The sequence below is a fragment of the Pongo pygmaeus genome, chromosome 16 (assembly GCF_028885625.2).
Source record: "Pongo pygmaeus isolate AG05252 chromosome 16, NHGRI_mPonPyg2-v2.0_pri, whole genome shotgun sequence".
Taxonomy (NCBI): domain Eukaryota; kingdom Metazoa; phylum Chordata; class Mammalia; order Primates; family Hominidae; genus Pongo; species Pongo pygmaeus.
In genome coordinates this window covers 23,488,804-23,506,898 of record NC_072389.2, presented here as the reverse complement: position 1 = coordinate 23,506,898, position 18,095 = coordinate 23,488,804, and the positions used below count along the sequence as shown (strand labels likewise).

Here is an 18,095-nt window from a genome sequence, read left to right as displayed (position 1 = left end):
TTTTGTGTGTGCAAAATATACCTACAATTTTTTTAAACCAATGAATTATTTTCTTAGTATTCAATCCATCAGAAACAAAAATCGGTTCAGAACACTAAACGTACCATGTATCTGAGTTCATTTCTACTTCTCATTTCCCCCAAATAAATATCTCTTAAAATACAAATTTTTAGTCAAATATCCTCACCTTGTTTCTATAATTTCTTCCAACTATATTTGCTAAAGCTTCATAAATACAGTGTCCACCAAAAATAGTTGTAAGTGTGTGTCTACATTTTCTATTTTATATACTCTTGACATTTAGCTCTAAGCTCAGAAACTAAAATGTTCATAAACTAAAGAACAACCAAACAGAAAACTTTAGGCTCTAAAATTAAGCTCTACCTACCCATTTGCCAAAGTGGTGGCTTCTCTCATCTGAGCAATTGATCTGTTACCAAATCGGCTTTCCTCTGATTACAGGCAGCCAAAGACTGCTGCACTGACAAGGGAACCATCTTCTCAAACAGATCTAAAATTAGGAAGAGAAATTACAACAAAATTTTAAGACAAAAACCCAAACTGTAAAAGTGACTGTTCATATTTTCTTTCCAATATTCACATAGTCCATACATATTTGATATTTAAAGATCAAAATATCAATAGTCTATTGACATTTAAAGATCAAAATGAAATCACTATTTAAAGCACAATGATAAAGAGAATTTTTAGATCACTACATTCACGGACAATGGTGACAATGAAAAGTTTCTTCTTTGAACTTAATTTTCTTTAACTTTTTCAGATGTGTTCATCACTGAGTCTGAGGGATCTTCAGTGACGCTGTTCATTTGTTGATTAAACTGAATGAGGGGCCGGGAGCAGTGGCTAAGGTCTGTAATCCCAGCACTTTGGGAGGCTGAGGCAGGTGGCTCACCTGAGGTCAGGAGTTCAAGACCAGTCTGGCCAACTTGGCAAAACCCCATCTCTACTAAAAATACAAAAATTAGCTGGTGTAATGGTAGGAGCCTGTAGTCTCAGCTACTGGGGAGGCTGAGGCAGGAGAATCATCTGAATCCAGGAGGCGGAGGTTGCAGTGAGCTGAGATTGCACCGCTGCACCACAGCCTGGGCAACAGAGCAAGACTCGGTCTCAAAAAAAAAAAAAAAAATTGACTGAATGGGTCACGGCAGCAGGATTCCATTTCTGGCTCCAACACTTCCTAGCTATGTGACCTTGAGGAAATTACTTAACCACTCTGTGCATCAGTATCCTCATCAAATAGGGATAATATCAGTACCCATCTCAGGGCACTTGTGAAAACTAATGAGCTAATATTTGTAAAGTGCTTAAAGAGTGCCTGGAACATGGTAAACTCTTTGTGTTTGCTAAATAAACATATAATCACCCTTTCTCAGTAACAGAATATTCTCCTTGGGATCTCAGCTAGAGGCTACCATCTGTTGTATACATTTGTATACATCTACAATATAATAACATTTATTTATCTCATACAAATACCACTCCAGAAGTTTACATGTTTAAAGAAATAGGCCGGGCATGGTGGCTCATGCCTGTAATCCCAGCACTTTGGGACACCGAGGCAGGTGGATCACCTGAGGTCGGGAGTTCCAGGCCAGCCTGACCAACATGGAGAAACCCCATCTCTACTAAAAACACAAAATTAGCTGGGCATGGTGGCAGGCACCTGTAGTCCCAGCTACTTGGGAGGCTGAGGCAGGAGAATCACTTGAACCCGGGAGGCAGAGGTTGCAGTGAGGGAGATAGCACCACTGCATTTTAGCCTGGGCAACAAGAGTGAGACTCTGCCTCAAAAAAAAAAAAAAAAAAGAAAAAAAAAAAGAAATATTTTTGTGGTTTATTTTTACATTTATTTAATTAATTAATTAATTAATTTATTTATTTATTTATTTTTGAGAAAAGATCTCACTCTGTCACCCAGGCTGGAGTATGGTGGCATGGTCTCAGCTCACTGCAACCTCCACCTCCTGGGCTCAAGCGAGCCTCCCACCTCAGCCTCCAGAGTAGCTAAAGCCACAGGCATGCACCATCACGCCCAGTTAATTTTTTTTTTTTTTTTGGTAGAGACAGGGTTTCGCCAGGTGCACAGGCTGGTCTCTAACTCCTGAGCTCAAGCAATCTACCCATCTCAGCCTCCCAAAGTGCTAGGATTACAGGTGTGAGCCACCACATCCGGCCATATTTCTTTATTTTTAATGGCAGCATCTTAAATAACAAATGTTAACAAAATGACAAGTGCTACAGTGTTAATCAAACACACAGTTTCAAGTCTTCTAACTATTGTATACTTTACATATGCTTTATTATTGTTTACTTTCCATCTTAACATTGCATGGACACAATACAATATTTATTCTCATATTCATTTTAAACAACATGAATACAAATTATATTCAAAGCATACAACAGCAATTATGTGATTTTTAGCTACGAAAAACACAGTAAACTAGAGAAAAATGAGATTAAAGTGTGTCTGAATAACTGACATACCAGTAAATTTCTGACTGATGGGGACATTGACTGGGGTAGATTTCACAAGTGTGGCTTTGCCAATAGGATCTAGATCTTTAAGGTCTGGAACTCGATCACGATAAATGAAGTCATTATCCTTCTTTGCTGCAGTAAGGGCACAATTGATTTTGTCAGAAAAATCCTTCACATTAACATATTCATCATAGCGAGACGCCACTGTTTTAATCAGTTCTGCTGCACGCTAAAAAGAAAAATGTCAACAACAACAACAAAAAAAGAGGGAGATGATTTTCTTTCTCTTTCCCCACCAAATATTTAAGCATTGGTTTCAACAAAAAAATCTTTAATTCGAAGACCTGCATTTCCAGCAATGTGGCTGACAGGATTACCTGGAAATTCTCCGATCACAAAATACCTGAAAACTGAAGGATAATACCAACAGCTATCCCTATAAACACACAGGCAAATTATCAAGATAATAAAAGAAATCCATGAGCCAATCAGTATAAACTGACATTGAAGAAAGCTGGCTGTTGGGTTCTTTCTTTTTTTCTTTCTTTTTTTCAGACAGAGTCTCACTCTGTGACACCCAGGCTGGAGCACAGTGGCGCGATCTTGGCTCACTGTGACTTCCACCTCCCAGGTTCAAGCAACTCTCCCACTTCAGCCTTCCAAGAAGCTGGAATTACAGGCGTGCACCCCCACGCCAAGCTAATTTTTGTATGTTTTGGTAGACATCGGGTTTCATCATATTGGCCAGGCCAGTCTCCAACTCCTGATCTTAAGTGATCTGCCCAACTCAGCTTCCCAAAGTGCTGGAATTACAGGCATGAGCCACTGTGCCCTGTCTGGCTGTTGGGTTATTTCTATATCGAAAAAATTAGCAGTTAAAACTTATTAAAGGCCCTCATGGAGACCTGAAACAAGGGTCTTGAAACCACACAACACAGAGAATTGAGATGCACCTCTTTCACTCCTTCACATGAAGGCAGGAACCTCAAAGGGCCTAACTCTCAGTGAAACGGTGGATCTGAAAAAAATTATCCAACAACACAGGAAGTGAACAACATGTCAACATCAGTAAGAAATTTTTTTTTAAGTTTGGCCTTATAAAAAATGAACATAAGCCACATAAAATTTAGGTGGTATTAGGTATAGTGACACCATATAAAATAGACAATAAGGCCAAAAGCATTATTAGGGATAAATATAACACATGATCTTTTAATATTTGCCAATTTGCCAGAAAGATGTAAAATTTCTTATATTTTGCATGTAATAGTATCTACATCAACAATTATAATGAGAAATTGATACATTTACCCATAATCAAAGTGGAAGATTTTAACATATCTGTCTCAGCAATGGCTGGACCAGATTTTAAAAAAGTGTAAGATTACAGAAGATTTGAGCAACACAATTAACAAGTTTGGTTTACCAGACATAGAGAACACTAGACTCCACAAATAGAGAATATATTATATTCTCAGGCATATAGAAAGCATCTACATCTATAAAATGACCAGATGAAGAGATAAGGCAAGTCTAAAACACCAACATTACAAGAATACAAAAATGGTTTAATACTAGAAAATCTACTTATATAATTCTCCAAAATAATAAGTTAAAAAATCAAATTTCTCCATAGATATTGAAAAAGTATTTGATAAAATTCAATATTCTTGATTTTTTAAAATCTTAGTAAAATAGACATTATAGTTCCTTAACATGATACAAATCTTAACCTCCAAAGCTGGTACCATGCTTAGAGAAAGACAACCAAAACAAAACAAAAGCTACCCTTCAGTGTAAACTAGGAAATGGGAAATTGCACAAATTTAAATCACTTTTTAAATTTGTAAATCAAATTTGATTTGTAAATGTGGTTGAACCCTCCCCCAAATAGCAAACACCAGTACCAGAACCGCAGGTGCTCTATACACAGAGGGGAAGACAGGGAAGGGCCAAGGCTGCCACCCTAAGTTCAAACTACTTTCAGCAAATCTGAAAACAACAAAACAGGATGAGAAAACCTTGCCAGGTGATGGTAAAGGCAAAGCCAACTGGCCCCTCTCATGCCACCAGGGGATCACAGAAAAAAATGTGATGCTGAGGGGCCTCATCCCAAGAGAGCTGCTGAGAAAGAGAAGTAGACAGATTAACTAAAAAGACAGGGTTTCTAGGGGAAGCAGAAAGAGACAACAGAAAAGTAGGGAGGGAGAAGAAAGGGCATAAGCACTCGGAAAATGCCAGCAAAATATAAACCCGAAAAGTAGATGCATCAACTTGAAATGCAAAGGCTGTGAGGAATTCAGGGAAGCACAGGTACAGAGGTAGTGGGATTCTTCCTAATCCAGGGTAGGCTTTAAGAGCCAGAGAAGTGGACCTTAGGAGGGAGCCCTTAACACAATGATGCTTGTAAAGCTAACCCTGCCCATTTCCCCACACAGGAACCTCCAGCAAAATCAATCTCATTCAAACATAAGTAACTGAAAAGGCAACTCATCTCTCAATACAAAAAATAATAAGGAAAAAGCTGAAAACAAGCAGTACATCTTTCCAGTAGATGATGAAAGCTCACCAAAGAAATAGTGCCGCAAAGTAGATGAAAACAGCATGCTAAAAACTAAACTAAACTAAAACACTTAAGAACACAATGACAGTACCAAAAGAACAGAGGACTGGATGGCCCAAACCAGAGCGAGTGATAGCCAAATAGCAAAAGAATATGAAACAGGAAGTGACAGAACTCACAAAAGTAAAGAAAAATATAAATTTATTTAAGAAAGCAAGACTGAGACATTTATACAAGGAGCAAAAGGGAAAACAGACATCACAGAAATCATAGTAAAAAACATACAGAACAAGAAAAAGTGAAGAAAACTCAACACAGAAGTTGGGAAGGAGGAGGCTGTTACAAATTAAAGATTTAGAGGGCATATCAATCAAATGCAAAGTGAGGACTTTGTGTGGATCCTGATTTGAACAAACAAGACCCCTGAGAAAAAAATCAGGGAGAACTAAACTACATGTAGATAATACTGGATTATGACTATTAACTACTAATTCATATTAATATTAATTTTGCTAGATTGGGATAATGACCCATCTAGCAAAATTTCTTCATTTTTTAAATTTTTGTTCTTTAATTTTTTTTAATCTTTATCTCTTAGAGACACAGGCTAAAAAACTTAAGAATGAAATGATACATGAGATAGTTGTAAAATACTCCAAAAAAATAAGGAGGAAAGGAGAAATAGCTAAAACACAAAATAGCGAAATACTCATAATCACTTAAGTTGGGTAACAGAAATTCAATGATTCATACTTTTATATATGCCTGACCATCATAGTTACACAACTATACTTTTATATATATTTTCCGTCATAGTTAAATGAAAGAAAATTCATATGAAGAAACATATGCAAGAATAGTCAGGAAAATCCAGAAAATGACAAAATTCAGGAAACAAGCAAGGACAGGCAGGAAAATTCAAAAAACGAGAGATAATACCTATCAGACATTAAAACAGTCTAAAGTATAACTAAAATGATATGGAACTGGAGTATGAGCAGATAAACAAGTCAATGAAACAATAAAAGCAGAAATAGATCCCAATATATACCATGAATCTAATGTGTGATAAAGTCAGAATCTCAGATCAGTGAGGTAAACAAGGCTATTATAATAAATGGTGTGGGGACAACTGGCTAGCCATTTGGAAGAAGACTTTAAAACTGGATCCATACCTAGCACCACACATCAGGATAAATTCCAAGTGGATCAACAATCTAAATATATAACAAATTACAGATGTATTTATATTTTGCTATCGGTAATCCCATTTCTATTAAATTATTTAAGATACACCTGCTGCTATGTAAGGGACTGTGCTCCCCAAATTTTGTATTTTGAATCCCTAACTCCTAATGTGATGGTATTTGAACATGGGACCTTTGGAAAATAATGGGGTTTAGATGAGGTCATGGAGGTGGGGCCTCACAGGGCATTAGTTCCCTTGCAAGAAGAGACACCAGAGGGCTTGCTCTTGCTGTTCACCATATGAGGATACAGAGAAAAGGCCATCTGTAAATCTCACCAGAACATGACCATACTGGCACCCTGACCTTGGATTTCCAGGCTCCAGAACTATCAGAAAATAAATTTCTGTTGTTTAAACCACCCAGTCTATGGTGTTCTTATGGCAGCCTAAGCTAAGACACCTGCTGAAGTACAAGATAACTTGTGTACATGATTTTTTACTGTAGCATTGTTTATAATAGTGAATCTTGGAAACATTCAAGTATCTAGCAATAGGAGACAGCAATAAACTGTGGCTCACACAGTGAAGTACAATGCAGCTCTAAGGATGGTCTCCCTATTGCTGAATTAAGATGAAGAGATCTCCAGGATACATTGTTACATGAGAAAAGAAGGTACACAACACTGTATATATTAATAGCATACCAGCACTTCAGTAAGAATGAGAAGTGAGAATGTGCAATGCGTGTGTGCTGTATATGTATATATTTGCTTCGATTTCAAAGAAAGAAAAAAAGACAAGAAATTAATGGAAATTAACTATGGGGCAGTGGGAATAATGGATGGGGGAACAGGATAGAGGGAAAAAGAGGAACAGGAATTGAACTATATAACCTTATATATACCTATTTTCCCAATTTTGAAAAATTTCAAGCTCACAAAATAATTATCTAGGTTCAACAATTACCATTTTGCCACATTTGCTTTATCTATTTCTTTCCCATACAAACACAAAATCACGTACCTTTTTTTCTTTTATTGCAGGACTATCTTAAACTGAAGTTAGATGTGATGAGCCCTCATCCCTAAACACATCAGCAAGTATTCTATAAGGACAATCTCCTTAATACCTACAACCTAGTATCATAACTAAGATAACAATACTTGTACAAAATCAGATTTACAATCTTGCTAGGTCCCTCATTAATGAGTCAAATAAATCTTTGACATGTAGTCATTCTATGTGAGTCATGTTTTTATATCTGTGTATGTGTGTGTGTTTTTCTATATCTTTTTGAAAATTGTATTTCACCATCTTTGAAGATCCACCAAGATGACCAAGAAGATCCATCTTCTGGGGCCACATAAACTGCACTGTTCAAGAAGTGCAACAGGTACAACTTTTCTTGGCCCCAGAAGTGATTCCAAGCAGTAATTTTACCTTTGCTGCCATTTTATCTATTGTTTTGATTCTCCTGATTGTGACTTTATTTTCATTTCTGGTTTGCACAGGACCAATAAGTTATTTCTCTTTGCTAGTAGCCATAACTAGAAAGTTGGTTTAAGAGTGTGACCTCCTAAGATCTCTGTCAGCATCATGGGGGATTATACTCTACTGAGTGACAAACTACAGCCAATATGGTTTATTGGTCAACTTCTTGTCTGTTCTGTTTGCCTTCTTGGGAGTGTAAATCAATTAAAAAATATTTCATGCCTACTGGAAAGAATAACTGCCCTTTGAAATATGGATCAGTGAGTGTGTTCTGTGTTAACTTTTTTTTTTTGAGAAAGGGTGTCACTATATTGTCCAGGCTGGCCTCAAACTACTAGCCTCAAACGATCCTCCCACCTCAACCTCCCAAGTAGCTGTACTACAGGCAGGTGCCATCACACTCATCTTCTGTCTTAACTTTAACCTTTAACTAAAGCTGTAAAACTAAAGCTGCAAAATCTATGTGTCTATAACTGAGGAAAAGTTTTTACCTCCCTCCCACTGTGTGAATTTGAAATAGTTTCCTTTTTCAGGGGTACTTAGAAATGAGATTAAATTTCAAAAGGAGTTCTTTCTCTGACTGATTTATAGAGACTAAATATGGGCTTATTTAAATCTAATAGTCCCAGAAACCAGAAAATAAAGAAACTAAACTTATAATTTAAATATGCTAGCCTTAAAAAAAGAATCCTTCCCACAAATTCCTTGTTCAGCATCATTTTTATATATGAATCTAAGTTACTGTAATCAAAGTGAAGCCCCAGACAAATCTGGGTTTGACTTTTTTTAAAAAAAGTCTTTCTCTGATTTGGTCACTGTGAGATGTTTTCCCACGAAAAGGCTAATTAATTAATCTGAACCTCCTAAACAACATTTCCATTGTTATGGTCTGAACGTGTCCCCCAAAGTTCATGTGTTCCCAATCCCAAAGTGTTGGGACGTGGGGGCATAATAAGAGGTGATGAGGTCAAGAGGACTCCACCCTCATGAATAGATTAATGTCATTATCATGGGAGAGGGCTAGTTATCAAGAGAGGGGCTTCATTAAGCAGTTCGGCTCCCTCTTGCTCTCTCTCACTCACTAGCACTCTCTTGCCCTTCTACATTTCACCACGGGTAACACAGCACAAAGACCCTCACCAGGTGGCAGCACCTTGATATTGGACTTCTCAGCCTTCAAAATTGTGACAAATTTCTGTTCTTTATCAATTACCCAGTCTGTGGTATTCTGCTATAACAGCACAAAATAAACCAAGACATCCATAGTATGTTCTAAAAATCAGTACATATTTAAACTTCCCTAACTCAAATGCCATAAGTCATCTTTCTATCCTCTGTCTACCAATACTCAAAACACAAACAACTTGTACAAACAGCTCTTGTTCCTGCTGGCAAGTTGCCTCAGGTGCCATAATGTCACAGCAAGTTTCTGATAACCCCAATGCCAACAGTATGAACACAACTGCATAGAAGGTACTCGGCTGTTCACAAGATATATATATATATATGCACACACATCTCTCCACTGTCCTCCTCAAGTTGTGGAAGTATATGCCCCAGTTTAGACAAAGACCAGGCCACAAGTTAAACACTACACATACTCCTGGAGCATGGCAATTAATTTAGAATTATTTTTACACTAAAATAAACATGAATAAAAAAGAGAACTGAATGCAAATTTTGCATGAATTTTTCAGATAAAATATGAGACCTCAAAAAAACATGCAGTAAAGTCTAAAGATAAAAACAATCTGGAGATGGCAATGAATTTAGAATTATTTTTACATTAAAATAAGCATGGATAAAAAAGAGAATTGAATGCAAATTTTGCATCAATTTTTTAGATAAAATATGAGACCTCAAAAAAACATGCAGTAAAGTCTAAAGATAAAAACAATCACTTGTCACTGCTGATGGGGTGATGAATGGGAAAGGTTTTTATGGGCAAACTTGGAAATCTTACTAGGGAAAAAAAGAGAGACCCAAGTTAGTTACTTAAATATTTATTACCAAGAGACTCACTTGTAACCTTACAATTTCCTCTCCAAATGTCTTGTGCTGTTTTGCCGGGATAGACTGATGGCACTCAGCACTGGCCTGCATGATACAGTGCTTGGCAGCCAAGACAGGGAACACCTCCTGGAAATAAAATACTGACCAGGGGAGAGTCCAACCACACAAACCACCACAGACAACATGGGATGCAGGAAGAAAGAGGAGAAGAAGACAGAAATTACAATCACCCCATTCATGACTTAGAGATTAAGGTTAGTCATTAGGTGTAAACAGAGAAGACGACATGATTTTGTGTGGATTGAAATCTATGAATTAAATTTTTTTCTTCCAATTGAAGGGGTTTTTTTTAATTGTTAACTGAAGCCAATTTAGGCTTTTACAATTCTCTTTAATTGATCCGTGAAGTCAACATTTTGTTTACAAAAAGAAAGAAAAGCATGCATTATTAGAAAGAGAAGTAGAATGGACACTCACAGAGGAACATCAAGCACAGGGCTTTAGAAGCTTTCTTATGAGCCCTTACCCAGCCTGTAGAGTTAACTAAACCATCATTACTCACATATACCCATGAAGTTGCTCTATAGATGACTGTTTCATCATGTTTTTAAAAAAAAAGACAGTTAATTCTCACTTAAATTCATATCCTAAGAGGTTTCTTACTAAAGATGATTTTAGCCATATAAAAATGATTTACTATCATAGATACACTAATATTTCAGTATCACATACTCAAAAACATATCATAGACAAATGCACTAAGTATATGAACAATGATAATGATAAACTGTTATTTTGCCTATTTGTTTTGAAAATAATTCCAGGCAAACTTAATTTTAAAAGATCCAAAGACATAAAGCAGGAAAGCAATTATACTAGTAGTGGCTCTTCCAAAATGTCAAAATCTAACCTGTAACCTCACTGCTTTTAGGAAGTATATGATATTAAGAAAATCCAAGGAATTAGTCTAGACAATCACTATCTAAACACAAAATGTAAGAGAATCAAAAACTGAATTACTACCTTGGGTGCTTTCCTGTCTCCCAGGGAATAATTTCCTACCTTCCTGGATCACTACTTGCAGACATTTCAGTTTTTAACTAGAATATGAAAACACCTTATGAGCTTTATTAGTAAAAAGGAAAAAATAAAAGACATCTAAATTTCAAACTACACTCATGCCAGTTCTCAGGGTAAGGCTGGAGCAACTTGGTTCTGAAACAGGAGATTTTCAAGGAGTACCAGCAATGCTGCAGAGGTAGCTTCCAAGTCTTTGTAGGTGACTTTCTTCTCTCCATGACAGGACTGAACTAATGGCCCAACAGGATGTAACGGAACACTGTGCAGCTGAACGTGAGGTCTTTCAGAGGAAAAAAACATGAGAGGAGATCCCAAGTCTCTTTTTAAGAGGAAGGCTGTTAATACCCAAGAGTCCTGGGCAAATTTCTGTTAGGTTCTTGGTGTATCTTAAATCCCCAGGAATCGTCACATTAATTCCTTATTGATCATTTTCTGAGTAATAAGTACCGTTAATGCACTTATGTGCATTTTTACTTCACCCCCAAGTTGTCTGCAATTTTTTAATGTACAAAGATTCCTGAATATGACTTATAAATCAATAAATTCCCCTACCAAAAAAATCATGTAACAGATACCATATGATGAAACTAATTCCTTGAACATTTCTGAAGGAAGTAGTTGAAACATATATTTCACTCCATCTTTAAGTTTTCTTTATTAATCATTCCAAATTTACTAGTGATTTCCTTTGTCATTAACAAATGATCATCACTGAATAGTCTTTTCAATTGTCACTTCAGAAAGGTTCACATTAAAACATTATACTTCCTGTGATATGTAGTTTAAGATGGTTGCTTTTCCTTAGCTGTCCATTAGCAGCCCAATTTTTTATCCCTGTTGCCAAAACTGAATTCTAATCAAAGTATCAGATGAATTTGTTAAGTTTTCTTTTCCTTTTTTCTTTATGTCTGTTTTTGCACTTCAAGACTCATCTTTAAGAAAACAGGACAATAATTAAAACTGTGAATAATCAACATGCTCAAGTATACATGCTTGTACCAAATCACCAATGATTCAGAACTACACAATGCCTTGATTTGATAAAAGTATTGAAAACAGATGGTCAACATTTTCCAGAAAGAGTTCTAACTTGGAAAAACAAGTTTAGTAAAAGGTAAGGACAAAAGCATCCCTAAATATAAAAGAATTGTTCATGCATCTTAAATAAAAAAAAACTATTTCTACTATATACTTCAGATAACCCTATTAAAACTTCAAATTTCTTTATAAGTTTCAACTTGCTTCTTATACACAAAAAAGTCTAAATATTTTCACATGCAAAGTAAGCAAGTGTTTACAAAAACAATAACTGACCTTGGGGAGAGTATCTTTGTATTGACACTGTTTGAAAGCATCACCAAAATAATCTGCAGCCTGATTAGCCAATTTAGCTATGATGGCATCTTTCATTTTATCTGGAATATAATATGAAGTTGACCATTATAATTAAAATAAATATGAGCTAATCTGACATGTCTCAGTATAAACACTGAGATCACAAGTTTGTACACACATCTTAAAACATCTTTCTTGATGAAATCACATTTTCGCATAAAATTTAAAACAGACAAAATAGATTAGTGGTTGCCAGCAGTGGGGGAAAGGGGAATGAGGAGTCACTGCTAATGGGTACACAGCTTCTTTTTGGGATGATGGTAATGCTCTAAAATAAGATAGTGGTAATCAAAACTCTACAAATATACTAAAAATCTTATGTTGTATACTTAGAAAGGGTGAACTTTAGCGTATATAAATTCTATCTCATTATAAGCTGTTATTTTAAAAGAAAAAAGTATTCCAATTCCTATTTCTTCCACATGATAACTTAACCTCTTATTTTCAATTTCAGCCCATATTATATATTCAGCCCATATTTCAATCTCTCATGCTAACTTATATGCCTTATAAGAATTATTCTTCTTCCCTCATTCCCAGGGCCAGGGACTGTGCCTGGATCATTCCTTCTTGTCATTTAGGTCTACTTTAAAGAGGACCTCCTGAAAGAAAGCCTTCTTGACTAATGAATCTAAAATTAGCCCACCTTCCCCTACATCCCTATCCCATCACCATACCACCAGCCACTATCATATAATTCTTTCTTATTTTTGATAGCAATTATTTCTGAAATGTTATAGCAATTATTTATGAGATTATCCTGTCTACTTAATTCTTGCTTATCATCTCCCCTGTCGCCAAAATGTAAGGTTGTTTTCTAACTCCGTTTACCCAGAAACTAGAACAGTGACTGGCACAGGGTAAGTACCCAATAAATATTTGTGAATAAATGTTTGACATGTTAAAAACATACATAAATACTATTCCAGAATGGAGTGTTTAAAGACAATTACCAAAGATCCATTTCATGACTTCAAACACAGCCTACATTCTTAAATGTGCATTTGTGCTACAAATTCAGAAAAGGATAGCTGAAAATTTTCCATAATCCATGTATCAAGTTCAAGAAGGAAAGCTCGACATTGCACATATTATAGTCTAACCACTTTCTTAATTTAAAAGCCTTGTCACTTCTTTTCACATGCAATGAAAAGAAAAATTGGAGTTACCTCTTGTGGCTTTAAAAAAAAAATACTTCTTGAGCCTGTGCCAGCATAATAAGACTGAGGGTCCCAACAGTATCTGGAGATATGTCCACGGTAGGCTCTCGATTTAAGGCAGATAAAACCGTCTCTTTAATATGTAAAAAGGCACCATTAGCAAACTAAGGGGGGAGAAAGAATTTCTTTAAAATCTATAGGAACTCAGCAAGACTTAATTTCCTACTGTTACACATAAAAGGCATTACAAATGTTAACTCAGTGAACAGTTAATACATTTAAATTTTTATATTATGAAAAACCAATCTAAAACATCTGACCTACAGAGAATAAGGTTATCTTTCTAAAACTCTATAGCGTAACAAGAGATTTAACAAAGATTAAAAGTAAATTACAAGGAAAAACAAAGTAAACTAATGGAACAATCTGATTAAGCTATTTTTAGATACACTTCCTCAAAATTAATATGAGAATAGAGGCAGGGATAAACATTAAAATATTTTTAGTACTGCAATGCTCTTGCTTTGGTCCCAAACAAATTCGTCTTTCAAATATAATTAAACATGCCATAGTAGTTTAGTAGTTAGGGGACACCCCAAATAGTACATACACCTGGTCCTCTGAGGAACAGCATTACTACCCATTGCTAGTGATTTCTGTCTGGCCTTCAGAGCTCGCTAGTGAAATGTTCCGCATCAGATTTTTCATCTCAATTATATTTTGTTAATACTAAAATAACTTTGCTTTTATGAAACAAATTATACTAAGAAAAAGAAATAAATCAGTCTGAGATCTAAAGGTGTCATGAGTTGGCAGGGTGCGTTGGCTCACGCCTGTAATCCCAGCACTTTGGGAGGCTGAGGTGGGTGGATCACCTGAGGTCAGGAGTTGAAGACCAGCCTGGCCAACATGATGAAACCCCGTCTCTACTAAAAATACAAAAATTAGCTGGGCGTGGTGGCACACACTTGTAATCCCAGCTGCTTGGGAGGCTGAGGCAGGAGAATCGCTTGAACCCAGGAGGCAGAGGTTGCAGTGAGCCAAGATCACGCCATTGTACTCCTGCCTGGGCAACAGAGCAAGACTCCATCTCAAAAAAGAAAAAAAAAAAGGTGTCATGAGTTAGATAAATAGACAACACAGAGAAAACTCAAAGTCAAATGTATTAAAATGAACAGCATGTTTCTGCAGTCATTAAGTATTATAAGACCAGAGTATCTGCTAGGAATGAACAACTGAACTTGTTTAGTAAACTAGTGGATCAAAATCTGAGTCTCTCATTTACAGATAAGGAACTGGAGGTACTAGAGAGGTTAAAGAACTTGCCCAACAACACAAAGCTTCTGGGTGGCAAGCAGCCTAGACAAGGACCTAGGTCTAATACCACCAGTTATCGTTCCATGATACCAGGTGCCCTGCTGTGAACCCTCACAGAATGCAATGCTTCTTTCATAATTCAGAATGACTTTTCTAAAATCTCATATACCAATTAACTGAGTTACAGTTAACCAAAAGCTAAATAACATTTTACTTCGTTTTCACTACTCTATTTTATTTTATTTATTTTGAGACAGAGTCTTGCTCTTGTCACCCAGACTAGAGTGCAATGGCACAATCTCAGCTCACTGCAACCTCCGCCTCCTGGGTTCAAGCGATTCTCCTGCCTCAGCCTCCCAAGTAGCTCAGACTACAGGTGCCCACCACCACACACAGCTAATTTTTCTATTTTTAATACAGACAGGGTTTCACCATATTGGCCAGGCTGGTCTGGAACTCCTGACCTCGTGATCCACACACCACGGCCTCCCAAAGTGCTGGGATTACAGGCCTCAGCCACCACACCCGGCTTGTTTTCACATTTTAAAATATTTGCCATGTATAGCCTCAAAAAGAAATAGCGTATGCATTATGTTTGTCATCTATGCCCATTCAAAACTGTAAGGCAAGCCACAATTTGGAGCATGTTATTTGCTTAAGGTATATTTTCCTTTTACTTTCTCAGAATAGCATCACTCACCTCTCCCCTAACATAAACAACAGGAAAAAGCAGACTGCCTCTGAGACAAGCAAATTTCATGAGAGGTTTGGGGGTGAAACAGTGGAAGGACATTTGGAATTACATGAAATTTGGAATCAGAACTACTGAAACCCAAATGGACTGCTTTATGAAGACTTCTGACCTTTAGTCTCCTCGTATGTAAAATGGGAATGACATTATCATTATATGACATACATCACAAGGTTTATCTGAGAGTCAAATAATGTACATGAAAACACTTTGTAAATTAGAAAGAAATATAAAATGACAACATGATTATATATATTACTTATCACTAATCATTTACTGCTCTTTTAACCAAAAAAAAAAAAAAACTGAATAAATAATAAACAACTGCTGGCAGGGTGTGGTGGCTCACGCCTGTAATCCCAGCACTTTGGGAGGTCGAGGCGGGTTGATCACGAGGTCAGGAGATCAAGACCATCGTGGCTAACACGGTGAAACCCCATCTCTACTAAAAATACAAAAAAAATTAGCTGGGCGAGGTGGCGGATGCCTGTAGTCCTAGCTACTCAGGAGGCTGAGGCAGGAAAATGGTGTGAACCCGGAAGGCGGAGCTTGCAGTGAGCCGAGATTGAGCCACTGCACTCCAGCCTGGGTGACAGAGCAACACTCTGTCTCAAAATAAATAAATAAATGAAATAAAAAAAACTGCCACAAGATAACATGCCATATTAGTAAATGATTAGTACGTAAAATAGATTAGGCAACTTACGAACATTATGTGTCGGACCACATTTAAATATGACCTCTCCACAAGTCTCAAAGTTAAAATTTTATTTTCTTGCCAATTTCTTGTCTTTATTTTTGTAACATCAGTGAAATTTCAAGTGTGTCTCACTCTAAGAAAACATATGAAAATAATGTACAAATTTTTTTTAATTAGGTCATTTATTTAAAATGGATTTACCCTAAATGCCAGAGACAAAATCTCAGACATTTCATAATTTCTTCAACCAACAATTATTGAGCCTCTATTATGTGCCAGGCACTGTGCTAGGTGCTGCGTATAAAACAATGAGGAATAACAGACCTGGTCTATAGACAGTTTATCTAAGGGCTTCAACAGTAAGAATCAATTCATTTTAAAAGTGCATTCATTTAAAAAAACATCTGTTGCATAGAAGTATCTATAAACCTAAATGCAAATTATTTTCCACTTAATCCAATTTAGTGTCGATCATTATTGTAGTAACTAATTTTCCGCATACCTGGTAATGCTTAGCAGCGATTTTCAATCCTTCATCATTATCCAGGTTCTGTTCTGCTGCAATTTGGCTACTCAGGCTGCACAATTGAACAACACACAGCTCTTTCCATATCCTAAGCTTGCAAGAGCTGTAAAAAATTGAGAAGGAAAAATTTATCAGATTATTTTTTCAAAAGAAAACAAATGTTTCAAAGAGAAATACTATGACCTGTATCATCTTACTGACTCTCACAAAAACAAGTTTCCAGACCTGTTTTCTTGCTGTCATATGCTCCCATATTTCAAGCTGCCCTTACAGGCGTTTATTTCCACAACAATATTCCCATCACCTAAAATGCTAAAGAACAGTAAGTTATTCTTTCTCTCCTTCCCTTTACTTCCACATTTCTATTACAATCAAATTCAAATGTAAAAGTCATTTTCATGTCATTTCTCTCGGTTTCTGAAATTTGAATAAATTATTTCCATTTTTCCATCACCTCTCAAAATCACATTGTCCCACCACAATCGAACCAGTTCCTCATTACCCCGACTCTAAGTCAATGCAATTACCTCCTAGCTGGCCTTATGCTTTACTCCCTCATGCAAATACATTTCTCAAAAAGGGCTAGCAGATAAGCTGGGCTAAAACCCAACTCTGATAAAAAAAAAAAAAATCTACACACCTCACATTCACTTAGGATAGCTCCTATTAATAAACAAACAGAAAATAAGCATTGAGGAAGATATAGACAAACTGAAACCTTCCTGTACTGTTGGCAGCACTGCAAACTCGTGGTTGGGCATGGTGGCTCACTCCTGTAATCTCAGCACTTTAGTAGGCTGAGGCAGGAGGATCTCTTGAAGCCAAGAGTTTGAGGTCAGCCTGAGCAACACAGCAAGACCCCATCTCTACAAAAAAAAAAATTGTTTTTAAACAGCCAGGTAACGGTAGTGCATGTCTATAGTCCTAGCTACTCGGAGGCAGGAGGACCACCAGAGCCCAGGAGTTCAAGGCTGCAGTGAGCTATGATCATGCCACTATACTCCAGCATGTGTGACAGAGAGAGACCCTATCTCAAAATAAAAAATAAAAATTAAAAAAAGTGCAACTGCTGTGGAAAACAATATGGCGGGTCCTCAAAATATTAAAAATAGAATTGCTATTTTATCCAGCAATTCCACTTTTGGGTATACACCCCCCAAAAAATGAAAGCAGAGTCTCAAAGACATATATATGTATGCCCATGTTCATAGCAGCATTATTCACAAAGCCAAACATGAAAGCAACCCAAGTGTCTGTGATCTGATGAATATATAAACAAAATGTGGTATATACATACAATGGAATATTAGTGAGCCTTAAACAAGAAGGAAATCATATGCTATAACACGGATGAATCTTGAGGACATTAAGCTAAATGAAATAAGTCATAAAAAGACAAATATTG

General features: G+C 36.5%; 1 pseudogene; it reads right to left on the bottom strand.

The window, feature by feature from the left end:
* Window positions 1-18,095, bottom strand: part of LOC129014515 (programmed cell death 6-interacting protein-like) — a 51,962-nt pseudogene that overhangs the window by 13,079 nt on the left and 20,788 nt on the right.